Here is a 20,438-nt window from a genome sequence, read left to right as displayed (position 1 = left end):
GCTCTTGGAAAAGGCACTAAATCACCTTCTCTCTAAAGTCCCCACAAGCATGGGGGGGGGGGAATAACAGCCACTCTTAGGAAAACTCTCTGAGTCTTGTGATGTTACCAGAACCTTCTCATTCCTCCTAAATGTGTCACCACCCATTGTTAAATGTAACAGAAACAAGAATTATATTAGCACATTAAAGCAAGAGACTCACCTGTGCTGGAGTCAAACTAACACGCAAAACAAGAGGAGCAGGTGAGGCCATTTGAACAGTGACCAGAGGGGCAGGAAGCCAAGCTGTACTGGGCAGTAATAGAAAACCAAGCACCTGACTTCCGTCTTTCACAACTAGGGGCAAGGTGGCCATCACTGTCACTTATTTACAGATAAAGAAACTGAGGCTGGTCACGCAGGAAATGGTAGCAGAATCAAAGGTTTGATTGACTCCAAACGCTGGCAAACCTGCTCCACCATCACGCTATGAAATGAATCCCTACATGGGCATGTTGAGGAAGATCCATTTAAAACAGAATATTTTCCCAGGGCCTAAAAAATTTCCAACGAGATGCTACGACGGATATTTTAGAAGAGTTTCAGGAGCCGTGACCTTTTGGGATTTCCGGAAGGAGAAGCAACTGAAAAACCATTTGCAAACGTAAGAAAGTTGCCCACCCACGGAACAAAGTCAGCCATAAGTTATGCCAGAAAGAAGTACCAATGCATAGATCTTCATTAATCGGGCAAGTTCTTGCAGAAACAACAGTCACGAAGGCTGGAGACAGTGAATGAATTAACTGTGCCCCTCGGGAGTCTGAAAATGTGTCACCAAACGCCAGGAGGCTGAATCAAGAATAATGTCGAAGGAATTAGCCTCTGCTCCCAGATAAATGTGCTGTTCCCAAAGGAGGGGCTGATGAGTGATCACTCTGCCCACAGAACATCTGCTCCATCCTTTCAGGCAGCATGCCCCGTGGGGAGACACAGGAGGGGACAGCGATGTGGCCACCTTGAAGCCACCAGGTCAGTGCCCCCTGCCCTCCCCTCCGCATGCAGCCCCCTACGGAGAGCTTCGAGTCTCAAGGGCTTCCAGCAGAGCAAGGAGCCAGATGGTGGCAGGAATCTCAGAGGGGCCGGGGTACAGGGAAAAGGCACAGAGAGAGGCTGCCTCATTCATATCTACTTCATCTAAGATAAAGAAAAAAACTAGTACCTTCTTGGAGAGTCACAGGCTCAGGGACAATAATGTCTTCGTTCGGTTATTTCTTTCTATTTACCACATTTTCCTCTCATTACTCCTAGACTCTGAGCTCTTTGGGAGCCTGGTCTGTATCTGACTCAGTCTTACTTCAGCACTGGCCCTAAAACCAGGCACATGGTACTGTGTGGAGAGCACCCAACGGAGGCTTGAGTGAGCAGATGGGACATGCAGGTGGGGGTGGGTGAAGGGATGGATAGATAGGTGGATGAATGGTTGCATGGATGCATGGATGGATGGACAGACAGATGGTGGGTGGGTGGGTGGATGGATGGATGGATGGTGGGTGGGTGGATGTGTGGGTGGGTGGATGGATGTGTGGGTGGATAAATGGGTAGATGGATAGGTGAAGGTTTGGATGGGTGGATGGATAGATGGATGGACAGACAGATGGTGGGTAAATGGATGATTGGATAGATGGATAGATAAATGGATGGGTTGGTAGACGGTTGGGCGGGTAGATGGATGGATTCAATAAACATCTCTTAAGTACCTACTCTGTGCCAAGCACACTGCTAGGCACTGGGGATATGGAGATGCAGGTGCCCTGCATCTCAACTTCAGAGGAACTCACAGCCTAACAGGGCGAAGCGCCACATTACGAAATCAGCACATGGTGAGTGCCATAACAAAGGGGAGCACATGGTCGCCACGTGAAGAGGGGTTGTACACAGTGAGTCATGAAAGAGTCACAAGTGTCTCCTGGTCACTGGACTCAGCATGTTATCCCCACACCGGCAGTGGCACTCCTTTAGTCCATCGGAATCCAGAGTTCACGCCAGCTCCTTCCCTCGATGGGCCCTCTGTAATCAGAACCCTTCCCCCTTTCCTTGACAAGCCTTGCTGGTGGCCAAACCCCTCCCCCACGAAGCAGTTAAAGAGCAGAATAAAACTCCAACCCAGGGTTCCAGAAGTTCAGAAAATGGAGAAGATCCTGTCAGCTAAAGAGATCAGGGAAGGCTTCCTGCAGGAAGTGAACCTTGAAGGGTGACAAAGAGGTTCTCTAGGAACCCAGTACTGTCCTAGAGGCTGAGAGACTGTCCAATTCATGGCAAAGATCTTGAGCAAATTAATTACAATGATCTTGGACAAATTGATTACAATGATCAAGCTGCTTAAAAAGGCCTTCGCTTAGAGCCTGTCCTTCAATTCTTGGTTTGAAACCCCCCAAGGATAACACAGAGTCCTTCCTCTTCCCACACTGGGACCAACAAGAGGCCCCCGGCCTCTCTTCCGGGCAGAGGAGCCGCCGGTCCCTAACAGGCCCCCAGGACAGGTGAAAACAGGTCCTTCCTTGGGAAAATAGAGAGAACAAAGTTGATTAATCTGCAGAGCTTTCTGGAACCACGTCCGGCCCACTCACACAGTCCCATTTATAAACCATAAACAGGAAATAATACGACCCAGCTGAGCCTACTGTTTTTAAACCTTTCATCGAAGCCCAAGAAGAGAGAAGCTCTGACTTCATCAAGTTCTCCGTCCCAGGCAGAAGGTGGTGAAAGAATCCAAAACCATCTGCCCACAGTCCCTGGGCTCCTTGGCCCAAAGTGCTCCAGCAGCTAACGGGAGGGGGGTCATTCTGACCTGACTGTCTTTATCCATTCATCGTAAATCAGCTGAGCTTCGAGAAATGTCTCCCGAGTTGCTGGGAAGAGGCATTTTGCTCATACTTTTCTGGAGAGGCCCCTTCAGAGCAGCATTGAGCACCTACCATGTGCCAGGCGTAACTTTGCTTGTTTTTTTTTTTTATCTTCACCCAAGGATACTTTTTCCATTGATTTTTAGTACCTGATGAGTGCCCTACAAAGGGAAGGGACATGGTCTCCACATGAAGAGGGGTTCTACACGTTGAGTCATGAAAGAGTCACAAGTGTCTCAAGGGAGAGGGGGGCAGAGAGAGAGAGAGAGAGAGAGACATTGATGTGAGAGAGACACATCGATTGGCTGCCTCTCACTCCCGCCCTGACCAGGGCTAGGAATGGAACCTGCAGCCCAGGTACGTGCCCTGGACGGGGAACTGAACCCAAGACCCTTTGGTGCGCAGGCCAACGCTCTAACCACTGAGGCACACCAGCCAGGGCATAGCTTTGCTTTTCATGAGCCTTGGAACAGCCTTGTGAGATAAGGGGTCTGAGTGCTTCTGTCACGTGGAGAAAGAGGCTCTGGGTTGGGTACCTGGCTCCTAGGACAGCTGATGGGCAGACACTACAGTCCAGGCACTGCCACCTGCCCACTGTGCCTCCCACCCAAACAGGGCTTCCCAACAGTCCTCAGCCCTAGAAGCTCAAGATTAATTTTTTTTTTTTTCTAAAGCTTTAGGAAACATGCAAATTTCCCTTTGCCGCAAGGTTGCCAAGAAAATCCTGGCAGAAATCACATCTGTTTAGTGCATCACTAAATGCCCAGGACATAGCACATAGTAAGTGCTCAATAAATACTGTGATTAATTTTTATCTATAGGAAGAGTTAGTTGCTTCTTTGATTTTTAAAAAGTTTCTATATCTGCCCTACAAAAATAACTTTTTCAAGTTTTACTAAATGAAATGTTAGTTCCAAAAAGTGAGGTCCCAAGGAGTGGGGCAGGAGGCCTGGGGTGGGGGGAGTGGCATGGACTAAAAGCCTTGTAACTTGGCCAGAATGTTATTTGTCACAATGGTGGCAAAGCAGGGTGTGGTCACCCAGCTTTGGTAGGTTAAAAAAAAAAAAAAAGTAGAACAAATATAAAACAGATGGTTGCTACTTTTTAATTCTCAGCCATAGGAGCTTGTGCCTCTCCCAAACTTTTCACAACGAAAATAAAAGAATTTAAAGGCAGCTTTGGCACAAGATTGCAAATGTACTAAATGCCAGTAAATTTTTCACTTTAAAATTTAAAAAACAAAAAACAAAAAAACACTCAATGGTCAGCTTTGGAGGGTGCTAGGGAACCAACAACTCATGATTTTGGAAACGGGTAGATACAGGGAAAGAGCCGAGCTCTTCTCCTGCCGTCCCTGTGTGAGCTGCACTTTAGGGTGACCTAATAGCTGATGAGGAAAAGTCCTTTATAAAAGAATTCCAGCAAATAAAGGGAGCGGAAACTAGATCAGCATCTCACCCTTGCACGGCCCCTAAGGAAACCAGGGATCTCGGCAGAGACGGTCGTGGCAAAACCCAACGCGGAAAGGCTGGCCGGGAAATTTTAAAGGAATGGATGCGGCCGAGAGGCCCTGACCCACTGGCCGGTCCTAAGAGGGCCAACCAGACGTGCTGTCCCTCCAGGTGTCCCTCCTGGTGTGATGCAACAGAAGGTACACACCATCCCTCGGACAGCTCTGGCCAAATATTGAACCTGAATTGGATCGAGGTTCTACAGCAAACTCCCCACTTACTGACTAGACAGGGACAAAGGTGCACATTAAACACCAGCCCGGTGGTGCAATCAGCAGAATCCAGAAGGCAGGACACTGCAAGGGACCGATGACCTGGGGTTTTCAACAAATAAATGGCAAAGAAGGGAAAAACTGTTATAGATCCAAAGAGCCCTAAGAGACTTATCGATAAAACGCAACACACAGACCTTGTTTGGATCCTGACAACAAACGACTCGACTGCAAAAACACGTTAACGAAACATCAGGGAAAAGGAACACTTGCTGGATATCTGGGGTGAAAAGGAATCATGATTTTCTATTTAGACTTGACGAGGGTACTGTTGTTCTGTTTCTTAAAAAGGAGACACCTGGGGAGACACACACACGGTGTCTGCATGAAACCATATATCAGGGATTTGCTTTAAAATAATCCACCAGGGCAAAGAAAAGTGTCGGGGGGGGGGAGTATTAGATAAAACAAAATTGTCGGTGTATTGCTAATTTTTTAAGATAGGAAATACATAAGGGGAGGCTTATGGTAATTCTCTCTCGTTGTATATGTTTACACGTTTTCACAATAAAAGTTTGAAAGAGGAGACTCTGCCAATACGACGTCCCTTTAACGAGTGACCTTCCTGCATGAAGCTCGGTGGCACTGCCACCCACAGGGCCTCCCTCTCCCCTGCGTTTGCACGACTCCTTGATGGCACACGGACCCCCTTCCTCAGCCGACCACACGGCAAGCCCGGGGCCTCTATTCTCTCCCGTCCCCAGCGCCTATCACAACACTGAAGCTGAGCAGACTTCCAAGAATGAACGAAGGGGGGGCTGTCTCCTCTGGGGAATGTGGGGAATGCCGCTCCCATTCTTCACCGACTGCAAAGGCATCTGTCTAATGAAAAATAAAAAATACACCCCCGCCACCCCCAGGGATCTCCATCTGCCACAGTGGGTTTCTCATCTAATGAACGAGACGCCACCGGCCTGGGCGTGCAGGAGGCCTGCCAAGGAGATCCACGCGGGGAGAGGGGCTTATGCGTGGGCCCGGGGCTGACGAGAAGGTGGAGCCTCTGTACCCGGCGCTCGGTTCCCGCCTGGCCCGGCTGCGGGCTGGCTGTGCTCACACCTCGGGCTCCCTTCCCCAGCCTCGCTCCAGGCGAGGAACCGCCGGCGAGGGCGAGGGGAGAATGCCCTAGGCGGCCCAGCCAGGCTGCGAGCACTACTGCTGGGCTGGGGGACGGTGGTGTCGCCGAGAGGGCTCGGGTCTCATCCTGTCCCCCAGGGGAGGAAATCGCCACTGGAGGCTCCTGGGGCACCCCAAGGAGGCTGGTGACGAAATCCTAATTCCTGATTCCATCCTGCCAACTTCAGGAACCAAATCGCTAGGAAAATCCATGGCGCACCTTCCTGTTATATTTTCCAAAAACATTTCCTTACATGTAAAGGATGTTTTGCACACATTCATGTCCACAAGGGAAATTTTATTTTAAACACAGCGCGGGCAACCCAGGCTCGTGGAGAAAGCGGCGCCCTTACACGTGGGCACACATGCCTCCCCGACTTGACCTTCCAGGATTAAATGAACTTAATCTCCCAAGTGGCCCCAGAGGTAAGGACACAGACATGTGTCTTCTAATTATACATCTGCTTGACAGCCTTGAGAAGATGCCTGTGCCCACAGATCAAGCCCGTCACCCACCTCTGCCCTCCCGCAGGTGCCGAGATGTCCCCCAGCTCCCCCACCCCCACCCCCTACCCACATACAAACTACAGAGGGAGGAAGAAGGCAGGGGGCTGGTGGCAAACTGAACGGAGAATCAGAAAATCTGAATTGAATTTCAGCATCTATGAATGTCTGACCCTCTGACTTGGTTCTTTGACTCGTCAAAGAAGCTGGAGCCAGGCCCTGGCCGGGTGGCTGAGTTGGTTGAACATGGTCCTGGGCACCAAAAGGTGGCAGGTACGATTCCCGTCGGGGCCCATACCCAGGTTGTGGGTTTGATCCCCCGTAGGGTCACGTACAGGAGGCAGCCGGTCAATGTTTCTCTCTCACGTCGATGTTTCTCTCTCTCTCTCCCTCTCAAAATCAATTTTTAAAAAACCATATTTATTTTTTTAAAAAGAAGCTGGAAGCCCTGGAGCTCAGGAAGCAAAGGCCCGGGCGTCCCTCCAGCTGGGTGTGTAACGCGGCCGGTGCTCCCCAGGTGCTTCCAGTCACAGTGTGCAGGGCTGGAGAGCAGCGTGGATCCCCCCACTCTGCCATCAAGGACTTAGGGCCTGCCTGTGTCCATGGTGTTAACTCAATACTATCTTCTCCCCAAATTTTGTAGTGTGGACAATGGGTTTCAAACAGGGGAGAGAGGAATGGTGAGAGAACCACCTGTGAACCCAGGGAGGTTTCTCAGAAAACAAGGACTCTGCCAGCTTCCAAGTGGGGAGGGTGCAGATACACGAGAGGAAGGTGGTCACCCCATCCCTGGTCCCCAGCACCTCAAGTTCTGGCAATACAATGAATTGCTTAGAGGAAAACCACAACGATGATACCAGTCCTGGTGATTGCCTGGAAAAGCTCACAACCAACCCCCAATTCACGGGGGTGGAAATCTGGACGGGTGGCCCCAGGAGGGCACCTGACCGCAGTTTAGAAAACCAGAGGCCTGGGCAGCTCCACCTGCTTTTGCATTCAGAGGCTGGAAGAAAGCTTAAAGGACACAGAGTTGGGGGGCAGCCAGCTGACCTGACCACGTCCCCCACTCCCACTTCACCCCCTTAAACTCCTGCAGCAGCTTCCCAAAGCTCTGTGCTTAAATTCTATCATCTTTGACATACCCTACAAGGTCACCCTGAACAGGCCCCCACCTGGCTGCCCACCTCCGCCCTCCAGGCATCTAGCTCCTGAAGGCACTTGCCATCCGAGCTGAGCCCTCCCGATGCTCAGGCTGGTGCCTGGGCCAGAACCAACCTCCCTCCCCCACAGCCCTGCAGTGACCACCCTCTCGTCTTCAGACCAAGTGCCAGGCCAGGCCAGGCTTCTCTGCTCTCTGCTCACCTGGAACTCCCTTCCCCACCCAAGTACACGCCGCCGTGTCCATTCAGATCTGTCTCCCCCACTCAGCTGAACGTCCTTTCACAGAGGGGCCCTGTGCGTTTGGCTCGCCAGTCTGTTCTTGGTGCCTGACACTCCGTAGGGGCTCAATGTGTATTTGCTGTAGCAATAAGCAAACGGGACTGCTTTGGTGCCAGCCTGGGACTTGTGATTGTAGAACTGTAAGCACATCGCTCGGTCTCTCTGCACCCCTGCACCACCCCTGAAGGTTTGCCAGGCTCTCTGCACCCCTGCACCACCCCTGAAGGTTTGCCAGGCTCTCTGCACCCCTGCACCACCCCTGAAGGTTTGCCAGGCTCTCTGCACCCCTGCACCACCCCGGAAGGTTTGCCAGGCTCTCTGCACCCCTGCACCACCCCGGAAGGTTTGCCAGGCTCTCTGCACCCCTGCACCACCCCTGAAGGTTTGCCAATACACTAAACATTGTAAGTTTCCCTAACTTAATAGTGATGACAGCATGCCTCACTGTTGCATTCCTTCCAATGTCTGTTTGCAAGTAAGTTGCAACACTTCCATCATTCGTGATCATTTATTGATCCAGTATTATTGGATTTCCTCAAGGGCAAAATCAGTCTTCTGGTGCTTTGTCTGCTATCGATCATGATCGTGATGTATGTGTACCTGTCTCTAAACTCATTACATATAGTACAGAGGCTGGGAAATCTTTCTCATTAACCATCGCAAAAATAATACTGTAGCAAAATTAAAAGCCAGAAGGAAATAATATCATTCCGTTAAAGTATATCAAGATCTAAAGAGAATTTTAAGGTGATAAATGGTGGCCGCTGCTACCTGACATTTTCCGGCTTGCTGGCGCGTATCCCGCTGTTTGTACCACTTCAGGAATTATTCTCTTTGTTTCTTAGCCCGAAGGTGGCCTAGGAAAATGCACCAGGGACCTACCGGCTGTCGTCCTTACTCAGGCTTTCTCCCTCAGGGGTGCCCTGTGGGGTCAGAGGTCTGACCATAGTCGTCCCTCTGTATCCTCGGGGGGACTGGGTCCAGGAGCTCCGCAGGCACCCAAATCCTCAGGTGCTCAAGTCCCTGATACAAACGACGTGGTATCTGCATGTACCCTGTGTTTGCGTAGAGGATTCCGCAGGCTGTGCCCACGCGTCACCTCATTCACATGGGTTGAGCACAGTGCTTGGTGGGTGCAAATTCAAGTTTTGCCTTTTGGGACTTTCTGCGATTCCCGCCCCCCCCCCTCCCCCGGGTATTTTCAATCTGCAGTTGGTTGGATCTGCAGATATGAAACCCAGGGATATGGAGGGCGGACTGTACCTACTCTTTGCTTATCAAAACTCAGTAAGTCTCAGGGAACCGTTTTAATGGGCAGAGTAGCTGTCTGTAACTTAAATGATACTTTTGAAAAGTCCCTGTTAGCACAGCAGGTCATTTTATTTACAGCGCTTTTAGTTGCTACAATAAGAATTCTTTACTAACCAGAAAAGGCAAAACTGCCGTTTTAATTTTTTAAAAAGCAACAATTCTGTATTGTAAAGAAAATGGGTAAAAAGAATAAAATACTCTGCAGATATAAAAATTTGTGTAGTAGAATTTTTTAGAGTCATGGTATGGCTAAGGTTCCTGCCACAACTACAGGGAAACTGTGTATGAGAGTACTTTTGATAAAACTTAAATTACATTAAAGAGATAAGAAGAACTTCCCCAAATGCTACAATGGTGACTTCTAGGTAAAGGAATTAGTCTTTTGTTTTGCATTTTCCTGTTTTGTTTTCGGCAATTAACACATACGTTTTAAATTGGGGGAAAAAAGCCTTTTAATCTTTTAACAGATAAGTAAGTAAATAAATTTTCCCCAGAAGGAAACAGGGGGACTGGTGTAAATGGCTAATGCAAATATTATTGATCAGTCCTGCCCAGAATGAACAGCATGATGGAAGTTCTGCTCTCCGGGCTCCCTGTGGGAAGACCCTTACACAGTCGGGGCAAAGGACAGGGCCAGATAACAGTGTTTGGACATGTCTTTGATGTCCTCTGCCATCAGCCTGGACAGCCGTGCAATGGAAACAAAAGCTCATTCTGGCAGGACTGGCCCCGGGGGCCCTCACGCGCCCACCTTTTGGTCCTGCTGCGCTTCCCGGGCTGACCTCTGCACCCGCACGGGCCTCATCTGCAGCCTGCTCAGCTCAGCTGCGCTGGGCCTTCTCTCCACACTCAGCCAGAGAGAGAGCTCTTTCTTTTTTTCCAAACCAGCTAAAGTGAGAATGCCATGTTTACAGGGATTATCTCAGGGTACAGGGATCCCAGATCAATTCTGTTTGTGCTATCTACTTTTTCTCCAAGGAGCACGTTTGTGTAAAACCTTTTAAAATAATGATAATTTTAAAAATGTAAACCCACACTTTTCAAATTTGCACTTGGGTTTTGTGTATTCTATGCACAGACTTTTAAACAGGAGGCCTCGGGAGGCCACGTGGTGGGGGTGAGGGTGGGGGCCTCACGGAGCTACAGCTGAAATCCATCAGTGGTCAGGCAGGCCTGCAGCTGCCGGAGGAGACCGGGAGCCTAACCGGTCACGCCTATGCCCACCACAAGGTCAACTCCACCCGAGGTCAGTGTGCCCCAGGTTGACCCAGACACCCAGGATCACCACCCCTGCCTGGAGCGGAAGGCTGCCCAGCGGCAGAGGAGCAGTAAAGCTCCACAGAAGCTCAGCCTCCCACCACCCACCCCCCTCCCCAGATTCCCCAGCCCTGACCTGCACCCCCACCTAGCTGCCGTCAAGCCCTGACCCACAGTGTCCGCAGCTGAACAGCCTCTGGATCTCCCGATGCCTAGAATTAGCTGGGTGAGCAGCTCACATTTATTGTGCAAACTTGAGCACTTGTGTGGTCCAATCTATTTGACTTGATCATAAAAAGCACCAGTTCTTAAAATCTTGTAAGAAATCAACACGAAAGCAATTCGATGGAGGGCAGATCACCTTTTCAACAAGTGGCCCTGGAATAACTGAGCACCCACAGGCAGGGACGAACCTTGACCGAGATAAGCCTGTACACCTGTGAGTGCAGAGCAGCGCACAGGGACCAGTGCTGGTCTCAGCAGAGCAGGGAGCTGAGAGTGTCTGGAAACTGGATTCCTGAAAACAGCCACAGTGGCAAGACCACATAGGAGGAGGGACAGGAGAGGGGAGAAGCACCCAGGTGAGGACAGACACGGAGACACGGGGAGGCTGCAAATCCCGCCGGCCAGTTTCCGGAGCTATGACTTCCTTCACCTCTGGGAGACGGGATTTGCTCATCTGTAAAATGGGCCCATTGTTTTGGGCATCACAGGCTGCTGTGAAAATCAGATGAGAGGGCGCACGGGGCACAGATTCACATAAAATACTTTCATGTGGCAGATGCCCAAGGACTAGTGGCTATAATAATGGTTATTATTCTGCGAACTCTTGGATCTGAAAACAGTGGAATGGAAGGCAGCTATGAGTCAAAGAAATGCTCACGTGTGTGTTTCCTTCCGTACTTTTCCCCAGAGTCTGAGGCATTGCTAAGCGCATTACAGATACTTTTATTTGACAGATATAAAACTGACCTCTTGGCTCGAATTCTCCCACATTTGGAGTCAAGACCTAAAAATAGACCCCTTAACTGTTCTCTAATTGTTTCCACCAGCCTGAGGCTCGGCCCCCTGTCCAGAGTCCTGTAAGTTCCCTAGAGAAAAGCCCATTCATCCCTCAAATAGTGACTGAGCGCTTCCCATGGCCCAGCCCTCGGGCTGGATGCTGGGGCCCAACGGCCAGCAGGGGAGACGATCCTTCGGGCACTCGCCATGCACTAGGGGCAGATCAGACCCCAGACAAATAAACATATAATTACAGATGCGGTGTGTCACAGGAAGTGGGTCTCAACCCGACTTTTTCTTTGTTTATATATATTCATATATATTTTTTATTGATTTCAGAGAGAGGAAGGGAGAGGGACAGAGAGAAACATCAATGATGAGAGAGCCATTGATCAGCTGCCTTCTGCCCACCGCTGCTGGGGATGGAGCCGGCAACCTGGGCACGTGCCCTGACCGGGAATCGAACCTCGATCTCCTGGATCGTACCCACCTGACTTTCGTATCAACATTCCCAACACATATCCCAATTCAGAAAGAGTTTACCTCACAATTTCTTTCCAAGCCCGGCCGGGTGTGGCTCAGTGGTTGAGCGTCGACCTAGGATCCAGGCAATAGGGGTTCGATTCCCGGTCAGGGCACATGCCCGGGTTGTGGGCTCAATCAATGACTCTCTCATCATGGATGTTTCTATCTCCCTCTCCTTTCCTCTCTCTGAAATCAATAAAGGTATATTAAAAAAACAAACAAAAACAATTTCTTTCCAAAATCTTTTTTTAGCCCCCAGCACCGCTCACCTCTGGCAGCCACCAGTCTGTTCTCTATGTCTATGAGTCTGTTTTTATTTTGTTCGTTAGTTTATTTTGTTCATTAGATTCCACATATAAGTGAGATCATGGGCTACTTGTCTTTCTCTGTCTGGCTTATCTCACTTAGCTCAGTGCCCCCTAGGTCCATCCATGCTGTGGCAAATGGTAAGATCTTTTTGAGTCAAGAACATATAACTATTAACCAGAGTTCCTGATCCACAAAAGTCCCACCGTCACTCCACAGTAAATATCATCCTGAACAAAGGGGAGAAATCTGACCCTGGTGAGGACTCACAGGCTGGATGGTGGGGAAGTGCAGTTTCCAGCAGGTTTTTGTTTCTGTTGTTTTGTGTGTGTGTGTGTGTGTGTGTGTTAAGAGTTTATAGACCTCTTGGCTACCTTCACAGATTAGTGGTTCTCAAGCTTGGCCATTCATAGAATTACCTGGAAGGCAGGTTAAACTGCAGAGTCCTGGCCACCCCCTTTGGCCAACTTGCTGAGTCGGGCCAGATTGGGGCCTGAGAATCTGCATTTTGTGCACGTTTCCTGGTGATGCTGAAGCTGCTGGTCCAGGGACTCTAATGTGAGAACTACCAGCCTAGACTAAAAGGCAGACCTTACACTTGAACAAAGTTAAAGTTAGAAGGAAGCTAACGGCTTACCTAGGCCAACCTGTCAGGTGGCAAGTTATCAATAACTTGAGCCCAGAGATGAGAACCCAGCCGCTCAAGGTCAAAACGGAACAAGTTAGGCAGGTTCCCTAACTCCCAGGTCACTGGCCTTTCAGTCGGCCTCCAGGCAAATCCACCTCCTGCTGAGCACCCACCGCCCCCCACCCCCATGGCCTTCTCATCAATTCCAAGGTAAACTCATGGTCAAAACACAGGGGTATGACATGCTACAATGTCATGGATTTACAAATAATAGCAAAAGCCCAAGAATCTGCTAGAGAAATAGTTAAATTACAATTTACCCACACAACAGAATATAAAATTATTTAAAGTGACAATATAAAAAAAATGATAGGTTACATTCGTAATATAACTTTTATATGAAGATATAAAATGACATAATATGTATCGTATATATAATCTTGACCAATGTTTAGAAACATAAAGAATTTAGTTTTAATACCAGAAAAAAATACACCTAAGTGTTAACAGTAATTATATCTGGATCATAGATTTCTGGTATTTTTTTTTTCTTTTTTTAACCCTTTGTGTGTTCTTAAGTTTCAGTAAATACATATTACTTCTACAATAGCCTCCCCCATCCTTATTATTTTTTCTTAAAAGCAGTTAGCTTTAAAGTACCATAATTTATCTGTATATCCAGATACTGAACCAAAAAGACAAAAGTGCCCTTTAAGCAGCGTATGAGCTGAGGTTAACTGCCTGGAATCTTCTGAAGGGATTAGCCATCCAGGGACCCTCTGCAAGGGCTGGGCTGGGGGTTCCACGGGCTGTGCTCAGCCGGCCCCAATGGCCAGTTGCCCCAAAAATGCCCCAAAAGCTTTCTTTCTAGGTCTGGAGCAGGACCCCCGAAGCATGCTGGACAGAGAAAAAGGTGTGATGATTAAGAGCAAGGTCCCATCACCCACCTCATGCAGACAGGGCCCACACCACAGCCTCTGGAAATGCCTACACCTGGAGGGACAGGGCACAGGGGGCCTGCCCTCTCTAAGTTACAATCTATCTTCTCATTCCGAGCTTGTAACCTCTCATAACAAGCTCTACTTTGAGGTTGCCTCTGAACACTCTACAATCTCTATATAATTCAAATATTGAATCCACAAACTGGACACAGTTTTCTTTGAAAGGGGGTCTCTAATGTCAAGTAAAAGGGCAGTGTCAGAGTGAACATCCACAAGGCCGTAGTTCAGAAAATCGCTTACTAAATGAAAGAGTGAACAACTTCGCATTAAGCACAGAACTTTTTAGACAGGCTCTATGAAATTATAAACTCTCCTATAAAAAATGACAAGACAGCCCGGCTGGCACGGCTCAGCCTTAGGGCATCGACCCATGAACCAAGAGATCGCAGTTCAGTTCCCGATCAGGGCACCTGCCTGGGTTGCGGGCTCGATCCCCAGCAGGGGGTGGGCAGGAGGCAGCCGATCAATGACTCTCTCATCACTGATGTTTCTCTCTCTCCCTGTCCTTTCCCCTCTCTGAAATCAATACAGATATATTTTTTTAATGACAAGACAAAAATTCAGATATTTAAAGTGTAGCTGCAAAGTACCCACCCAGGAAAAGATTACAGGTATTAGTCCAACAGGTGATTTTCATTAACCAAAACCATTTTAAGCCACAAACCAACCACCTAAACCATCGGCAATAACAAGAAAGGCCAGGATGGAGTTTCGGCTTAACCTGAGCTTACTTCTAACTCCATAAAGGATGCTTGTTTTGGAAGGGGCAGCAGGAGACCTCGTCTACCACTGTGCAGAATGGAAAATACCACATTTCACACTGCAAACTCTAGGTGAACCAGATTTCAGAATGAAAAGACTTGTAGACACGTCTCCTCACCTGTGTTTCATTGAGTTGTTTCACATTTTAAACTTGGTGTTTGTTTCCCAGAAACAAACTTTTCTGGGAAAGCCCAAAAACCAGTACTCTGGAAACAAGGGGTTGGTTATCAAGAATTCTTCACACCTGCGCAGAGATTTAAGCCATTCTAAGAAGATAGTTAGAGCCAACTATACTTTAATTAAAAAGAGCTTTACATTCCAGAATGAAAATTAAATTTAAAAAATAGATAGAGGTGGGATTCTAACTGGCCTTCAAAACCTCCAGAAACTTTTTCCTACAAAGTGCTGCAAACCTGATGAAATTATCACATTTACATTCAACGAAGCTCGGAACCCTCCCAGACCTCCCCTCTCCACAACTCACGCCCAGCGGTCAAGGCACAAATCAGAATGGTCTCCCTGGGAATACGAGCTCCCATCCCAGTTAAGTGTACACACCTGCTGTTTCACAGGTCCTGAGAAGCCTTTCACGCTCGGAAGGAACACTTACCTTGATAATAGAAACCTATTAAAGAAAAGTCTCAGTGTACAAACTAAGTAGCTCCTCCTCTCTTCCCCTGGCCCTCGGGGCCAGGGATCAAAAGAGGGTTGACAGCAAAACGGCCCAGGGGCCTCAGGTCGTCCTGGCGCCTGGCAGCCACACACACACACTCCACACACATGTACACACACGTGCACACACGCACACGCTCCACACACTACACACATGCACACGCACATGCACTCCACGCACACATGCACACACACTCCACACACATGCACATGCACATGCACTCCACACACACATGCACGCACACATACACACTCCACACGCATGCACACGCACACATGCACACACACGCACTCCACATGCACGCATATGCATGCACACACTCCACACACATGCACACACTCCGCACACATGCATGCACACACTCCGCACACATGTCCACACACACACACACTCTCTCTCCTTGGACTTCAGAGAAGCAGCCTTTGTTTCAAGGCCCAAAACTGGGATCCGGTTACCAAGCCCCCGCCTCCCCTGAAGCGGCCTGTCCAAGTGAAGGAGCCCCTCAAAGACGGTCCGGGCAGTGCCCGGAGGGAGCCCCATTTTCTCCCGGGTCCCAAACGCTGGGAGACGTAGCTGCCACCTCCGACCCCAGCTTTTCTGAATGCACAGCCCAGAGACACCGCGTGCACGCGCGCCCTAGCCGCGCGTGGGGCGCCGTCCTCAGCCTCCTTGGCTCTCACCCGCTGGGCACTGCTCCCCACTTGCCAAGCGCCCCCTCTCTCCCTCTCCCCCTCCCCCTCTCTCACACTCACACACACACACTCACACACACGCGCGCGCGCGAGGCAGCGGCGCCCAGGTCCCCAGGTGTCCTCAAGGCCGAACCCTGAAACTTGCGCGCCTCCCTCGCGGGTCTGGCCCGAGAGGTGCCCAGGTCCCGCGCGCCCCAGGCTCCGGGCGTCTGCGCCCCGCTTGCTGGGCAGAAGCGGGGTCCCACCCGGGCCCCCCGCTCCGCAGCCGCCGCCCGCCCGGCCCGCCCCGCGCAGCCCCGCGCCCCCCGCCCCGCCAGCGCGTCCGCGGGCGCCCCTACCTCGGCCCTTTGTCCCCGCGCCGACGCCGCCCGCTCCGTGCGCCCCGCGCCGTCGGAGGCCGGCCCAGCTCCAGCCGCCCGCACCCCCGGCTCCGGGCCCGGCCGCGCGGGGGGCGCGGGTCTGCGGCAAACCCGGATCTGCGGAGCGCGGCCCGCGCCCTGGGCCCGACCCCGGACACGGGCCGCCCGGACTCCAGCGCTCCGGGTCTTCGGACCCGCCGCGGGGGAGGGAGCGCGGTGGGCTCGGCCGCCCGGGACCCGCGCCGGGGACGGTCGGGTGGCGGCGGCGCGCGGGGCCGGACCGGCGGCGGGGGGAGGGGAGGAGGGGGAGGGGCGGCGGGGAAGGGGCGGCGCGGGCGGGGCCGGGCCCCGCGCCCTCCCGCTAGGGTTGCGCCCGGTGGGACCCCGGCCCGCGCTGGTCCCCGCGCAGGACGAGCCAACCCCACCCCGTCCCCGGGGCCCGGCAACCCGGCCCCTGCTCGGTCCCGGCGCCCCCTCGGTGAAACCCCCGGGGCCCCGCCCGAGGAGCGGGGCTGCGCGCTCTGGAAACGCCGCTCCCGCCCGCGTCCCGCGAGACTGACCCTTCCCCTCCCCCTTCCCCTCCCCCGCGGCGGGTCCTGGCCCCGTGCACACCCGACACCCCGCGGGGCGCAGCTGGGAGCCCCCCCAGCCTCAGGGGACCTCGCGGAGGAGGGAGTCTGGGCAGAAGTTGAACAACCTTCGGAGATCAGAGGTCATTTTGCCAGGGGACCCGGGCGCCCGGAGGGGACGCGGCAGGCCCGTGAGGCGGCCGGAGCCGAGCCCAGGCCTCCCACGCCCCGCGCGCCAAGGGCCCGGGGACCCCCACCCCGGCCGCCCCGCTGAGCGCTGCGGAAGGGGGCACTGTGCCGGGCGCCCCGCGCCCACCCCGCCCGGCCGAGGACCGGGTCCAAGGGCTCGCGCGGGCTGGGGGACCCGGGTCCCCAGCGGCCGAGGTCGGCGGGTGGCCCGCGAGGGGGGCCGCCTGAGGCTGGAAGAGGAGGGAGATTCCGGGCCGAGGGGCCCCCGGGGATGGGACCCGGCCAGACAGCGATCCCTGCGCGCAGGGCCGGCAGGAGGAGGGGACAGAGGAACGAACCCTAAACAAGCTTTGCGGGCGGCTGGTGCGGGGTGGCCCGCGCCCTGAGCGCTGCGCGGGTGACACTCGAGGGCCGTGCGTCCCGAAGCCAAGGGCCGGCGCAGACGGTCTCAGGAGCCCGCAGGAGGCGCAGGGCTGCGGTCAGCCGGCCAGCCCCGCGCCCTCGCTGCCACTCACCCCGGACCCCCGCTGTGGCCTTGGACCTAAGGGCCCGCGTCCCTGCAGACCCGGCCGACGACAGTCAAAGCCGAATGCGGGGACGGCCCCCGGCAAGTGCCAGGCGCAGCAGGTCCCGGGAAAGTACTGGCAGGCGTCATGTTACTTTGTTTCTCATGAAGTGTTTCAGACGCGCCTAAGCGGGGAGATGCACATCGTGAGCCCACGCGTGCCCGAGACACACACACACACCCCCCCATCCCGCCACGTTGCCGTGCTTGCTTGGGATGTCCCTGTAAGAATCAGTCCCAGTACAGCCACAGCCCGGGACGGCCCCCCCCGCCCCACCTGTCCCCAGGCCGCCTCCCCAAACCTCCCCGCCCTGGGCTCATGCTGTTATCCGCGGGCGCGCGCTCCTGAACCACACCTAGCGGGCCACCGGCTTTACCGCTTTCTCCGTCGCCACCCTCTCGGGCTTGTCCTGTGGCCGCCGGCTCCTTCTGCTCGCCCCGGGGTGCGTGAGGTCCGTCACCCACCCACAGCCCCGCGTGGTCACCTGGCGGCCAGACCGTGCTCCGGCTGTGGGCGCGCCGTGCGCTCCTTATATGCGCTCTCCCCAGGGACACCCGAGGGGATCCCGGTTCTCACGGTTACCAGCGGGCTGCCGCGGGCACTCTGGAAGCTGCATTTGCGTGTCTAGGGCACAGCCCCTGCTTCCCAGCCAGCCCTGGAAAAACCTGCAGAGAGTAGCTCTGTTGAGTTAACGTTAACCCATCTGTTTGCTCTGTGGTGGAGGTGAGTGCAGTTGCTAAACCGGTGATCAAGGTAACAAGGGCTCGTACTCCGCGCCCCCCCCCCCGTACGTTTTGACAGCTTACATTTTATCAAATTGTAAAATTCTACAGAACAGGGGTCAGCAAACTTTTTCTTAAAGGCCCAGAAATAAATATTTTAGGGTTTGCTGACCAAGAGGCAAAATCAACACTATTCAATTATGTAAGTACTTACACATTTAAAATGTAGCCTTTTAAAATCATTCTTAACTCATGGGCCATTTTTTTTTTTTTTTAAAGGGAAAAAAACAACAGGCAGCTGAGCAGATTCAGGCCAGAGTTAGCCTACCCCCCAGTAGGAGAAAGTCATTCCAAAAATTAATTTCTTTCCTCAAAACCCAACACTAAAAATGAGATCACTTTTAACAAAGACAGAATTATAATTTGGCTCCACCAAAGTGAGTATAATGTTACTGCTAGAGAAAATTCTTAGAAAGATGCCTTGTAGCTTGGTTATTTAATACCATGACTTTCGGGTAACCATTTAATTATATTTTTGAAAACCTATAATAACCTATAGAAATGAATAGACTCGTACCAATTAAGAATTAATTAGACAAGAAATGAGATTCAATTTTTAAAAGTTGTGTATTGTTTTCCTGCTTAATGGATCAGCCTTTTGCTTCCAGCCATTGATCTAAACACCCGCACCCAAATACAATGATCAGATGTGTTTCCCCTGAACTGAAATTGACCCACTTATTTTATGTCTTGATTGAACTTGAACCGAAACTTGAAAAAGTAATTTCAAGATATTTTCTTACATGAGTAAAATCAACCTAATTTAAATATTGACAAGAATGGGACCAAACTAGAAACTTTGGTGGCCAACCTGGAACTTTCAAAGGAGCTGTCAATCTCCAAGCTCGTTCAGGAAGCAGAGGGTTCTGCAAGAGGCCACGGGGTCAGGAAGGCCATTAGGCATGGCTCCTGGGCACCTTTGTTTCTCTGACCAGTATTATTCTAAAGAATCACACACATACACATGTCCTTACACACTTTTCCCCCTTACATGTCTATGCATGTGCTTCACATATGTATTCCTTACACACATACATATCTGCTTCCTTAAATGCAGAAAACACACATTTCAGCACCCACATGGCTCTTCTGCACATATCTGCATCTCTCACATCCTTTCCACAGACACCAAATCTCTCACACACACACACAACTTTGTCACACCATTTCTCCCCTTCACACAAACATGTTCCTTGCACCCATATTTCTGTTTCTTTCAGACATGTTTCTTATACCGTTTTCTTCGTAACATACACACACACACGGTTTTCACAACGACACCCAGATGCAGACTGCTCTCCCACGTGGCATGTGTATGTATATGCGCTTATCCAGTCACACACGAACCAGCATGTACCGGCAGTCTCCTTCCTTTCCTCCCGTGGCACACACTGAGTCCTCCAGCAGTCACTTTCATCACACCCGCCCAATTAAAATGCCGCAGAGTGGAACGCGGTAAAGCCTTTAGGAGCCTCGTCTGTGCACCTCAGGAAGTTGAGAATCATTTATCAGCATGCCACGTGTTTCTATAAAATGGGGGCTTCTAAATGGCGTAAGAGTAAACTGTATTCTCGAACAATAATGTGGCTCTAAACGATAACCTGGTTTATGTTAATTATCACTTCCCGTGGAGAAGCTGTTTCTCTGGCATAGTAAATACCTAGACCCAGCTTGCTTAAATCATCCCAAAATGTGAATGGGCAGGTGTATTAGTTTGCTCGGGCTGCCGTAATAAATACCAAAGTACCACAAACTAGGTGGCTAAAACAACACATTTATTGCCTGGCCAGCGTGGCTCGGTGGTTGAGCGTCGATCTATGAACCAGAAGGTCACAGTTCTATTCCTGGTCAGGACACATGCTGGGGGTTTGGGCTCGATCCCCAGCAAGGGGTGTGCAAGAGGCAGCTGATCAATGACTCTCATCATTGATGTTTCTCTCTCTCCCTCTCCCTTCCTCTCTCTGAAATCAATAAAGACATATTTTAATTAATAAATAAATAAAACCCATCTGTTGTCTTAGCATTCTGGAGGCTGAATGCCCAAAATCCAAACGTCACCAGGACTGGTTCCATCTGTAGGCGTGAGGGAAGTAT

The 20,438-nt window shown here is 51.5% G+C and overlaps 1 protein-coding gene across 8 annotated transcripts in view; it reads right to left on the bottom strand.

The window, feature by feature from the left end:
- GREB1 (growth regulating estrogen receptor binding 1) overlaps positions 1-16,505 on the bottom strand; it is an 88,561-nt gene extending 72,056 nt beyond the window's left edge. For all 8 annotated transcript variants that reach the window (XM_081156889.1, XM_081156890.1, XM_081156891.1 and 5 more), the window contains exon 1: positions 16,218-16,505. The gene's annotated coding sequence lies outside the window, so the exon portion shown is untranslated. The remainder of the gene's footprint in view (positions 1-16,217) is intronic.
- Positions 16,506-20,438: the final 3,933 nt, after the last annotated feature.

Source organism: Miniopterus schreibersii (genome assembly GCF_964146895.1).
Source record: "Miniopterus schreibersii genome assembly, chromosome: 13".
Classification (NCBI taxonomy): domain Eukaryota; kingdom Metazoa; phylum Chordata; class Mammalia; order Chiroptera; family Miniopteridae; genus Miniopterus; species Miniopterus schreibersii.
This window is presented reverse-complemented; position numbering and strand designations above follow the sequence as displayed.